The 13,756-nt window shown below is 39.6% G+C and overlaps 1 pseudogene; it reads right to left on the reverse strand.

The window, feature by feature from the left end:
• Nucleotides 1–12,148: 12,148 nt before the first annotated feature.
• Nucleotides 12,149–13,093, reverse strand: LOC102133343 (large ribosomal subunit protein eL6 pseudogene; annotated as a pseudogene).
• Nucleotides 13,094–13,756: the final 663 nt, after the last annotated feature.

Consider the following 13,756-nt stretch of genomic DNA (forward strand, 5'->3'; position numbering starts at 1 on the left):
GCACTCCAGCCTGGGCGACAGAACGAGACTCGGTCTCAAAAAAAACTAACTAAATAAATAAATAAATAAAATAATAATCAACATTCCCTATTTTCTTATCCCTCTGTTACACTGGTTATTTTATTGTCCCAGAGACATGCTAAGCTTGTTCTTGTTTCAGGGCCTTTTCACTTACAATTCCCTCTGCCGGAACATTCTTTCACTGGGTCTTCGCATGGCTGGCTGCTGCTTGTCATCTGGAGGTGAGCTCAAATGCTACCCCTCAAAAAATCCTGAACTTCTCATGTTCATTAAAGTAGCTCTCCTTCCTTTGCCATGCTTTATCTCACATACTCACATAGCATTTTCTGTAATTTTATTTATATTTTTGCTTTTTTGTTTTCTTTCCCTCACTGGAATTTGAGCTTCCCAAGGACAGGGGGCTTGTCTGTGCCATTCACCGTTGGGTCTCTAGTGCCTAGAGAGGACCTGGCTTATAGTAAGTGCTCAATAAAGAGTTGCCTAGTAATGAATGCATCTACTTTTGACAGTATGAGAGAGTAGAAGAACTATCTACTTTTAGAACAGACATTCTGAATTTTGTCATGGTATCTCACATTTACTAAGCTGTGTGGCCTTGATAAAAGTTTTCAAATTCTTGATGCTAATGCAAAATGGTAATAAGAATTTGTCTTGCCCTTAACTTAGTGGGTTCCTGTGAAGCTTAGGTTGGCCAATGGATGTGATGTGAAAATGCCCCACTAGGCAAAGTAGCAATGTATGTTATCAGCCCTCAATTGATGAATAACTTTTAATGACCTGGACCACAGTTTCTTTGGAACCAAATAAAGCAGATCTCTTGGCCTGTAATTGGGATTCCATCCACAGAGCCATTCAGAATCCTCAGGATCCTTCAGTGCCTCATTTAGGGTTGCAAATAAGAAAGGAGTAGGCAAGCTTTCCAAGGGGGAGAGAGAGAGAGAGAAAGAAAGGATTAAATAGAAAAAAGATGGTGCTAATTTAATAACATTAGGCACATGAGAACAATTTCCACTGAGGAAAAAGAACAGCTTTTGGGAGTTCCTTCCCTGGAAGACACCATTTTGAAACACTGAATTCCCCCAAAGCCTCAAATAGAGCAGCCAGGATTTCTTGCATTTGATGTTGGATGAAAATGCCTGTGATGGGGGCAGAACTGTGTGAGCCCCACCAGTTAAGGGCTCCAGATCTGGATTAATGAAAGATATAGGACACTCTCATTATTTATTCATCAGTTTTTCAGTGGCGTCAGACTGACTGAAACTGGTTATAGTTTTCTTCTATTTATATTTTGCAAACCACCAACCATTCTTAACCAGTGAGCCCAGCAAACATTTGTGGCTGTTTGGGTCTTGGGTTCCTTCTAGAAAATGAGTACATTGCGATGTTGCAGAAAATGGAAAAGTAAGGAAAAAACTCAACTCTGTTGGATGAAGGAGGTTATTCACATAAAATAATAAACAGATGCCTGACTGTCCTAACGTCTAAGCAACTGTTAAAAATCCTTAGAAATTCTTCAAGGGACTTGGTTTTTATCTTCGTGATGTCCTCTGCAGTGTCTCGAACACGCTAGATGTTTAATACTATTTTAATAGATGAATAAAAAAACCTGGATTCTGCCATTCATCATACTTTGCCATCACTGAATGTTGGTAAGGACAATCTTTTTGGATGTAGCTTCCCAAGTATCCTATTGTTTTCTATTCAACTTGTATTTCTTTTTTTTTTTTTTTTTGAGGCAGAGTCTCGCTCTGTCACCCAGGCTGGAGTGCAGTGGCCAGATCTCAGCTCACTGCAAGCTCCGCCTCCCGGGTTTATGCCATTCTCCTGCCTCAGCCTCCCGAGTAGCTGGGATTACAGGCGCCCGCCACCTCGCCCGGCTAGTTTTTTGTATTTTTTAGTAGAGACGGGGTTTCACCATGTTAGCCAGGATGGTCTCGATCTCCTGACCTCGTGATCCACCCGTCTCGGCCTCCCAAAGTGCTGGGATTACAGGCTTGAGCCACTGCGCCCGGCCAACTTGTATTTCTTTTAACATAAAATTTTCAATGACGGCAGGCCGAATTCATGAATTTTGTTACATCTTCTCCATTTTCAATTTTCATAGCTTGACAAACATTATTTTAAAGGGCATCTGGAAAATATGAAAAAGACTTTTAGAACTTACTTTTGTGATTTAATATTCATCTGCTGTGTCTCTACTTAGCTATTTAGATTTTAAAAAAGAACATATGCTGTTTTCTGATTATAAAATTAATGCATAGTGAATATGTATAGTTTGAGAAATATTTTAGTGTATTTTCTTTAAGTGTTTATATATTTTTAAATTTGAATAATAAACTTGTACTTTATTTTTTGTTTGGAGCACATTTTCTTCACTTAACACTTTCTTGGGAACATTTCTTTTTCACTTCCTATTCCTCAAGATTCAATCTAGAGGCCGGGGACGGTGGTTCATGCTTCTAATCCCAGCATTTTAGGAGGCCAAGGCAGGTGGATCACCTGAGGTCAAGAGTTCGAGACCAGCCTCACTAACATGGTGAAAACCCATCTCTACTAAAAATACAAAAATCAGCTGCGCATGGTGACGCCTGCCTGTAATCTCAGTTACTTGGGAGACTGAGGCAGGAGAATTACTTGAATCCAGAAGGTGGAGGTTGCAGTAAGCTGAGATCACGCCAGTGAACTCCAGCCTGGGTAACAAGAGCAGAAACATCGTCTCAAAAAAAAAAAAAAAAAAAATCAATCTAGAATGTCTATGTAGTACTGTTTTGTTTGTGTGTATGTCATAATCACTTAACCATATTCCCAATGTTCTACATTTAGATCATTTCTAATTCCTTTCTGTTATTAAATCTAGTGCACAAATATCTTCAAATATACATTTTAGCACCAATTTTTCACAATTTCCTTGGTATAGATTTCCAGAATATAAAAGAGTAGTGTGAGAGTATAAAAAACTTTTAAGGCTCTTCTTACACATGTTTATGTTTTTCTGTTTTTAAAAATAATTTCTTTGGAATTATGCTTTGAATTGCCTTCTATAATAATTATGAGATATTCACTTATATTTTCTTCTAATTATTTTATAATGTACTTTCACGTTTATCTTGTTTTTATATGTGGCATGATATAGAGATTGATCTTTCCCTCAATTATTCAGTGTTTTTCTGGAAGGGATAATTGAATAATTTGGTCATTGTAAATTATTTTTATATGCTATCTCCATCTAATAGTAAATAATTTCATGTATGTGGCTGTATTCTTGATTTTATATTCCATTTGATGTACAGTCTCTTATTGCTGAAATACCACACTGTTGTAATTATGCCAGTGTTAGCACTTCAATGAATCAAACTGTTTAGCAAGCACCTGCCCTTTCTATGCCCTAGCTTAGCTAAAGTTTGAGACATATGAATAAACCAAAAGACACAGCCCCTGACCTCATGGATCTTATAGCTGAGTGGGGGAGACAGACACTAACCAAGGAAGCACAGCAATAACTATATCATTACAAATAGTGACAGCCAAAATGAACCAAAGGCCTCAGATTCTATGTCTAAGCAAACCATTAAAGAGCTTTAATCAGAAGAGCTCAGTGATCAGATTTCTTCTCCTTTCTGTTTTTGTTTAAAATAACCATGGCTATTGAGTGAAGACAAGTTTGCAGGTGGTCAAAAGCAAAAGAAAGACCAGTCTGCAGAGAAATGATGACTGCATGATATAAGGTGGTTGTTAATAGAAAGGAAATAGATTGATCAATTCATGAACCCTTTAGAAGGTAGAACCAGCAATATTAGTGACTGATTAAATGTGGAGGGGAAGAAAAGAGAGGTGTAAGGAGTGACTTGAAGTTTTCTAGTCTGAGAAACAGCAATATTGTGGTGTCAGGTGCAAAGAAAAAGTAGACAAAAGATGGAACCAGATCATGAGTAGGGTGGAAACGGGAGTTCTGTTTTAGACAGAAGCACACAGAGATGGCTGTGAAACGTGATGAGCTACTGCGGTTGATGTTGCTAGTCCAGTTTAGAAGAGAACTGTGGGCTGGGAGATATTGGGAAGAGCAAAATGATTAGATCTTATAGGATGACTAGTAAAAAGAGAAGCAAACACAGGACCAAGCCCTGAATAAATAATTCCAGCCTTTAGAGATTAGGACCAGGGATCTCAGGAGAAGGGAAAATAGCACCAAGAGGGGGAATAAAAACAGCAAAGAATGGAGTCACCGGACCAAAGGGTGAGGTATTTCATGGAGGAAGGTGTTGAGTAGAATGTTGCTGAGACCTTTGGTAAGAGAAAAATGAAAGAGAATCCACTGGGTCAATATGTCCCTGGAGTACAGAGCCAGGTGTGGTGGCTCATGCCTGTAATCCCAGCACTTTGGGAGGCCGAGGTGGGTGGATCACTTGAGGTCAAGAGTTCAAAACCAGCCAGGCCAATATGGTGAAACCCCATCTCTACTAAAAATACAAAAATTAGCCAGGTGTGTTGGCAGGTGCCTATAATCCCAGCTACTCGGGAGGTTGAGGCAGGAGAATCGCTTGAACGCAGGAGGCAGGGGCTGCAGTGAGCCGAAATTGTCCCACTGCACTCCAGCCTGGGCAACAGAGTGAGGCTCCATCTCAAAAAAAAAAAAAAAAAAAAAAAAAGAAACAAAAACAATGTTCCAGGAGCAATTTTGGTGGCATGTTGGAGGCAGAAACCAGATTAGGGTAAAACTACAGACTGATTTTGAAAGAAAACAAAACCTTGTTCTCATTTGGAGAATTTTGGCCATTGGGAAAAAGCATAAGGTGGTATCCTAGGAATCCACTTAAATATTTGTTGTTGTTGTTGTTGTTGTTAGAGATATTAAAGAATGTTTCTCAACTGATGGTAATAATCAAGGAGAAAGAAAGAGACAGAGAGAGTAAGAAAATTTTTGAGAATTAAAGTGTATGTGGGATCCAGAACATGATGTCTTTGATAAGTGGAGTTAAAATTTCTCACAGTAAGAGAAAAAAGGAATGGAAGCAGAGATGTCCACCTGTGGCTTCTTTCTTCTCTCCTTCTCTATGAAGTACAATGGAAGTCTGGGAGTGGCTGGAGTGGGTGGGGAAAATGTTGGTTTGAGGGTCAAAGTAGCCACTGTGGAGAGTGGGAGGGAGCCCAAATGAGAGAAAATGGAAATGGGAAGCGCTTCTGAGTGTTCCTATGTTAATTATGTGGCAGCACAAAACCTGCTGCTTAATCTTTTTGTTAAATATTACCTTCTTGTTCTCATTTATTTTGTTCTTCCATAGGAACTTTCAAATAATTTTGTCAAGTTCCAGAAACAATATTTTGAGGTCGGGGGGAGTTGATGGAGTTTGCATCAAATTAATGTATTATTTTGGGGAGAATTGATGTCTCTACAATACTAATCCCTCTACCCCAAGAACACACCTCTGTATTAGTCCATTTTAATCCTGCTATAACGAAATACCAAAGACTGGGTAATTTATAAAGAAAAATGAGTTTAATGGACTCATGGTTCCACACGGCTGTGGCGGCCTCACAATCATGGAGGAAGGTGAAGGAGGAGCAACGGCACATCTTACATGGAGGCAGGCAAGAGAGTGTGTGCAGGGGAACTGCCTTTTATAAAACCGTTAGGCCTCTGAGACTTATTCACTATCATAAGAACAGCATGGGAAAACCTGCCCCCATGATTTAATTACCTCCCAGCAGGTCCCTCTCACAACATGTGGGAATTTGGGGAGCTCCAATTCAAGATGATATTTGGGTGGAGACATAGTCAAACCATAACAACCTCCTGAATATTTACTCCAGCTTTCCTGGGTGTCCCTTGGAAGAATTTTATATAGTACTTATTTCATAGAGCTGCTGCACCTTTCTGAATAAAGACTCAGGACACTTTAATTTTTCCTGTTGTCTTTCATTATCTTGTCCATTTTGCCTTTCTTTTCTTTTTTTTTTTTTTGAGACGGAGTCTCACTCTGTCGCCCAGGCTGGAGTGCAGTGGCACGATCTCAGCTCACTGCAAGCTCTGCCTCCTGGGTTTATGCCATTCTCCTGCCTCAGCCTACCAAGTAGCTGGGACTACAGGCGCCCGCCACCTCGCCCGGCTAGTTTTTTGTATTTTTTTAATAGAGACGGGGTTTCACCGTGTTAGCCAGGATGGTCTCGATCTTCTGACCTCGTGATCCGCCCATCTCGGCCTCCCAAAGTGCTGGGATTACAGGCTTGAGCCACCGCGCCCGGCCTGCCTTTCTTTTAAGTCTGTTATTGTATTGGATCATTTTTTTTGTGCTATTATTTACGGATTTTTTTTTCGTTTTGGGGGGAAATTTATTTAGAACACAAATCGGGTGATTTCTAAAATGTATGCATTTTCTGCAATATATCTTTATTGTGAATAAATTGTTACATTTAATGCTTTTTTCCCTCTGTTATAATTTGTCCATTTTGTTTTTCTTGTCCATTTCACCTTTTTTTCTTTAAAGTCTGCTGTTGTATTATATCATCTTTTGTGCTATTATTTATGAATTTTTTTTGTTTTGGGAGGATATTTATTTAGAAGACAAATCAGGTGATTTCTAAAATGTATGCATTTTCTGCAATGTATCTTCATTGTGAATACATTGTTGCATTTTATGCCTTTTCCTTCTGTTATAATTTGTATGATACTAATTTTGGGTCATCTGACTTCTCTGAGTTTGCATTTGCTTGATGTATCTGTACTCATTTTTTGTCTTTTGTTGTTTCTGTGTTGCTTTGTTTAGTCCTGTATCCTGTACTCTCTATACAATTTGACTGCATTTCTTTTGACAAATGAAAAGAGGTTAGTCTGTATCTATTTATTGTAACAACCCATGTTTGATTTTATTTTTTTTTACTTTTTTCTTTCCCTATTTTGTGTTTTTTTTTTTAATCTTTTGCTAAACTGTTATATGACATCCTGATTCTATAGGATACTTTATGTTTGAAAGATTCTTTTAAAATTTATATTTCTCTAATGATCTGCATCATAAATGGCAGAATTTACTGTTTCCCTCTATGAAAAATTGACTTTTTTTCTTTTTTTTGGTAGAGACAGGGTCTCACTATGTTGTCCAGGCTGGTCTTGAATGCCTGGCCTCACGTGATCCTTCCATTTTAGTCTCCAGAGTAGCTGGGAACATAGGCATACGTGTCACTGTGCCCAGCCAGGACAAATAGACTTTTTGAATGTTTCCACTTCATCTCATCTTGCCTAAAAATCTTTCATGATTTTTCAATTTATATTCTATGATTTTTCAACATAGATAATTATTATAAAATCATTGTGTATTCTTATGTAACCCTTATGCTTTCATTTGCGAAATTGTTTTATATTTGTAGTCTAGTTTTAATTCCATATTTTGTTGGTTTTTATGTTCTCCCACCATTTCTGTTAATACCACAATGTTCCCATTCTATATTTTAATATATCATTTGATTATTGCTTTATGTCTTGGTGATTTTTAAAAGCAATAGCACATAGATGGTACCATTTTATTTTATTTTATTTATTTATTTTTTGAGACAGACTTTCTTTCTTGTCGCCCAGGCTGGAGTGCAGTGGTGTGATCTCGGCTCACTGCAACCTCCACCTCCTGGGTTCAAGCGATTCTTCTGCCTCAGCCTCCCGAGTAGGTGGGATTACAGGTGCCGCCACTACATCCAGCTAATTTTTTTTTTTTTTTTTTTTGTATTTTTAATACAGATGGGGTTTCACCATGTTGGTCAGGCTGGTCTTGAACTCCCGACCTTAGGTGATCCACCAGTCTCTACCTCCCAAAGTGCTGGGATTACAGGCGTGAGCCACTGGGCCCGGCCGATGGTTCCATTTTAATTTTTAATTCTTAATGCTACCACATTTTAATTTTTCTTGTCTTTCCTTATCTTGTCAATTTCTCCTTTGTTTGCTTTAAAATCTGTTATCATATTGTATCATCTTTTGTACTGGTATTTATGCGTTTTTTTTTTATTTGTTTTTTTGGGGGAATTTATTTAGAACACAAATCAGATGATTTCTAAAATGTACTCATTTCTTACAATAAACATTTTTTAAAGTTTATGGTTCCTTGTGATGTGTAAAGGCCTGAACTCTTTTTCCTGTAGAGCTGAATATATGTGTAAGCCTCATATTTAGCTGGCTTCTTAAATGAAAAAATGTTTATTCAGGACTGGTGTTTTCCATAAATCAGGTGGATGGATTTTTTTAAAAAAATGCTTTTACTCCCACCTAATTGTTAGAATTCTCTCAAATAATAAGATAAGGGCTGGCAAATGTTCATAGTTCTTTCCTTGCTGGAAAGAATGATTTAACATCTGAGATTTCCCGAAGCGCTGATCCGTTACTTCTTTATGTTTCTGCTCCTTCTTATCTGTCTGTAGCACTCAGAAGTGAGAACATTGGTGCTTATCCCTTCTTCTCTAGCCATTGTCCGTTATTGGGTATCCTGATTCCAAAACAAAGGTAGAAGGATGTTGTTGGGGTGGATGATGGGATGGATGAAATAGGACTTACCTTAGATAACACCTGTCTTGTGGAGACAAACAGGTTTTCAGTTTTCTGGTTAGTGCAGACCTTCTATCCCTGAACTGGGCAGTAGATACTGGGGGAAAATTAGTCTCATCTTTACTAATAAATTTGTTTTGTTTTTTTGAGACAGAGTCTTGCTCTGCAGCCCATGCTGGAGTGCAGTGGTATGATCATGACTCACTGCAGCCTCAGCCTCCCCAGGCTCAGATAATCCTCCCACCTCAGCCCCCTGAGCTGAGACTGCAAGTGCACGCCACCACGCCTGGCTAATTTTTTTTTTTTTTTTTTTGAGATGGAGTCTTGCTCTGTCACCCAGGCTGGAGTGCAGTGGCCGGATCTCAGCTCACTGCAAGCTCCGCCTCCGGGGTTTACGCCATTCTCCTGCTTCAGCCTCCTGAGTAGCTGGGACTACAGGCGCCTGCCACCTCGCCCGGCTAGTTTTTTTTTTTTTGTATTTTTAGTAGAGACGGGGTTTCACCGTGTTAGCCAGGATGGTCTCGATCTCCTGACCTCATGATCCACCCGTCTCGGCCTCCCAAAGTGCTGGGATTACAGGCTTGAGCCACTGTGCCTGGCCAACGCCTGGCTAATTTTTGTATTTTTCTGTAGAGACACAGTTTTACCATGTCGTGCAGGCTGGTCGCGAACTCCTGGGTTCAAGGTATCCTTATGTCTTGGCCTCCCAAGGTGCTGGGATTACAGATGTGAGCCACTGTGTCTGGCCAAATTCATTCATTCATTCTCGAATAAGAAAATACCTCTGCAAGTGACAGGCTGCAATTTCATCTTTGCTCCACATGTCTTACTCCTTGTGGAATTTTTCTAGTGTATGTGCTGCCAAAGTGAGCACTAATTGTGGAATTTTTCTAAAAATCTCATGATAATTTTATTTGCAGCTAAGTTTCTTACGTTTTAGGAAGTCTTTGTATTTTAAATAATCTAGTCTTCATGATTTTGATCAGAAAATAGAAGATTCTCACTTGTGAACGTCTATTGAAATTTCAACTTAAACTGGAAGCCCAAAATCCTCTTTTCATACTCACATTATTAACAGCAGAATCTTAGAGTACTTACCGCATTATTTCCCCACCTTCAGGGATAAATTCAGGGTCAGACTCTCTGTTTATTAACTCAACAGCCATTCCCTATCTTTCCCCCACACTCCCCAGCAACTAGAATTGACCCACAGCTGGTCAATGAGATATTAAAGAACATGCATTTGGAGTTTCTGGCAAAGATTTTCCTCTCTAATAAAATGAAGGAAATATAGAGTGGGATTTCTGACCTCATTACCTCCTTTTCTGTATTTAATTTTTTTATAGTTAACAAACTTCATTTTCTAGTATAGTTTTAGATTTACAGAAAAATCGAGCACATAGTACAAAGAACTCCATATACTTATCCCAGCCCAAGCCTGTCCCTTGCCATCCTTTTTATCATTAACGTCTTCCATTAATGTGGTACATTTGTTAAGATTGATGAGCCAATATTGATACATTATTATTAAAGTCCAAAGTTTACATTAGGATGCACTCTGTATTGTGAATTCTATGGGTTTTACCAAATGCATACTGTCATGTATCCACTATTTTAGTATCATACAGAATAGGTTCACTGTCCTAAAATCCTGTGTGCTCCACCTATTCATTCCCTCTCGCTCCTCCTGAACTCCTGACCACACCGATCCTTTTACTGTCTCCATAGTTTTGCTTTTTTCTTCTTTTCAGAATGTCATATAGTTGGAATCACACAGTATATGAGCTTTGCAGGTTGCCCTTTTTTATGTAAAAACATGTACTGAAGGTTCCTCTATGTCTTTCTGTTGTTTGGTAGCTCATTTCTTTCTTTCTTTTTTGGTAGCTCACTTCTTTTTACCCATTACATGGATATACCACATTTTGTTTATCCATTGGCTTGTTGAAGGCCATCTTGGTTGCTTCCAGCTTTAGGCAATGTTGAATCATGTGGTTATAACATTCATGTGGAGTGTTCGATGTTCTATTGTGAGAAGGCAATGCATGGAACCAAGGCAACCGTCTTTTTACCATGGGGTGAAAATCGGAGGATGAAAGTGAATATGCGAAGGATGCAGAGTGGAAGGCAAAGAAGAACTACATCCTTGAGGATGTGTGTGACCCAGTGGGCCAATCCCAGGGTTCCTTGTCAGGTAAGCACTAAGCATCTCCATGAATTAGGCTACTGTTAGTCAAATTTTTCGTGAACTGCAACAGAAATTATCTTAACCAATGAAAGGGCTAGTCCATGCCATGATTTATCTGGTTAGCATATTTTATTTTCTATAGCACATTTTAATTTATCTTTTAAGGTAAAAGAGGACTTTACTATTGTGTATTTTTAAGTAAGAATTTTTCTGACTTTTTGTATAACATGAGTCACATCCAGATATTTTACTCTAAATTTTAATAGGTGGTAACTCATGTGCAGTAAATATTAAATTGCGATGACTAATACAAGAGATTCACATTCCAACGCTCACATTAGTTCTTGAGAATGTTGGTTTTTAATGTGGCTGGATGCTTCTGTCTTTTCTTCCCTTTAAGCTCAGTCTCTTTATCCTATGCCTCGTGAAAGGAGGGTGACTATCTTACTCATCTTCACAAATTGGAGACTGTCAAGCAGTCAGTGAGTCCCCTTGAAATACTGAGGCACACTAAATTCATTAAAAGTAGCCATCCAGAAGGCTAAGGGAGACAGCCTTCAGTGATTAAGAAAGAAATTCAGACTTGTGACTGCCACCTGATGAGCAATCTAATTTTAAAAGCATCGACATTCTTCATAAAATCATCAACATTCTTCCAACAGTTATCTCAACACTAATCTGTACTCTGAACAGCCTAAGTCTACTTAGGCCTTTGTTAGTCAGCCTTTGCTGCTTCCAAATCACATCCATTTGCCAGGGTTGAAGCACTCAGTTTACCCCCACACAGACTTTCCAAATCCTCACATTAACGGTCACCTTCTGGATCAACACATGCCAAGCTGTCCTCTTTTTCTCTTACCAGGTTTTCAGACTTAAAGATCTTTGCATTCCCTAAATCTCCACTTCCTAAGGTTGAATGTCCCTTGTTTCTTCAATTGCTCTTCATGAGACATCATTTCCAGACCCTTGATTATCCGGGTCTCTCCTCATGGGATACAGTTTCTCCTGTCAATATCCTTCGTTCACTGTGGTACTTGCGACTCCACGTGGTAGTGTCTTAGGCTGGGCTCTCCCAGAAGCAGCCCTCGGAAGAGGATTAAAATGGGGATGGGTACTTGGAAGGTGATCCCAGTAAGCATGAGTAGGAAGTGAGGAAGTAAAACAGGGAAGGGGAAGACACTAATACAGGCTGTGTTACTGAGCCTGTACTGCTATGAGCAAGGAAGGCTGGGGCATGTCATTCATGCTTCAGATCACTGGGACACTCTATAGAGCTTACTCTCAGAGTTGTCTCACCTATGGGTGAAGGACCTGGGATATTTGTCCAGTCTCCTATCCATTATTAGTATTCTGTACAATCTGATAAGCACAAATAGTTGTAAACATTCACAACCTTTTCAGTATAATCCAGGAGTCTTTAATTTGTTTTTCTTTTTTTTTTTTTTTTTTTAGTTAGCTATTTAATGAGGGTCTTAAGATATTTAGAACACCAATTTGTGAGGATAAATTCCATTCGTCAGGGCAAACACAGATCGCAGGTAGCCCTGGAGCTGAGGAACAGCTTTGATTTTTGGTAGAATTTGTGAGTCCACAGCTTTCTGATCAATCTTGCGCTGCTCCGTAATCTCGTATTTCTCTTTTTCTGTGTCGAAGATCTCACCTTCCTGGTGTCTGGGCTTCCGCAGCTGCTGCTTCTTGAAGTAAGCATCAGTAAGATGTTTTGGGATTTTGACACTGCTGATATCGATTTTGGTTGAGGTGGCAATGACAAATTTCTGGTGTGTTCTTCGTAGAGGAACTCGATTGAGGACCAGAGGACCAATCACAAGTAACAAGCCACTAGCCAGCTGCTTCAGGAAAACCACCCTCTTGCCCCTGTGGCGTCCAGTGAGGATGATCAGAACGGTCCCGGGGGGAATGCTGGCTCGCAGTTTTCTCACGTGCTGACTGAAGGGTTTTTTGCCGTGGCTCAACAGCTTTCGAGGCACATCTTCAGTAGGATAATATCTAGGCATTTTGCGAAGTTTAACCACCCGGGTACTGCCGTTCTTGTCACCACCAACTGGTTTTGTAAGAGTTGCAAGAACCTTCTCCTTCTTTTTCTTTTCAACCTTGGATTTAGTGGCTGAGTACTTCCTCTTGTACATGGCCTTTCTGGAATACATGGCAGATCGGGAACATCTGCCAAGTCCTCTGACAAGGACAGGGCTGCCGCTGCTGGGGCGTCCCCTTCTTCAGCTTCTTAGCCTTGAGGCTACCCTTTTTCACCTTGCCACCAGCGTCGGCCTTCTTGGCTTTGGGTTTCTTCTCTTTCATATCTGGCTTCTCAACTTTTTCACCCGCCATCTTGCAAGATGGGAAAGAGCTAATTTGTTTTTCATACAGCTGAATCATACCCTGGAGTCCTCCCAGATACACCGTCAGTGCAAACCCCTGGATTTCCTCGTGGATAGCCAAATCTCTGCCAACTTGTATATGAGCAACTTATGTATTTATTATTTATGCATTTATTATTATATGTCATATATTATATTATATATATTATTTACTTATGCATTGCTGATCTCTCTGATTTGGTTAATTGAGATGTGGGACTCCAACATGTTACGATTACTCTTCAGCCTGCCATTTCCCTGGCTTCAACTTTCTGTTTCTTTGATTTCCTTTGGCATGAGGCACGTATTCCCTGTTCTAACACCTTCTCCTACCCGGTTACCTCCCGGTCAGCTCTCGGGTCTCAGCCCTGCCATGGGCCAAACAGTTAACAGTGCACATTTCCCAATGAAGCCTCACACATTAGAAAATGAAATGAGACAGCTGTCACAGACAACGCCCAGAAAAGCCATTCAGCTATTTGGCCTTCTAGTTGAAGAACTCAAGGAAACTAGATTTTCCTGTGTCAACGCTCATGACAACATCTAGATTTTCCATGCAAAGTAATTAAATTAGTGTACTTTGCAGGGTTGCAAATTTACTTGCACTGTATTTAGATGTGCACAGAAATTCTAACTTCTTTGTTTTCTATGCTG

This window comes from Macaca fascicularis, chromosome 16, assembly GCF_037993035.2.
Source record: "Macaca fascicularis isolate 582-1 chromosome 16, T2T-MFA8v1.1".
NCBI lineage: Eukaryota > Metazoa > Chordata > Mammalia > Primates > Cercopithecidae > Macaca > Macaca fascicularis.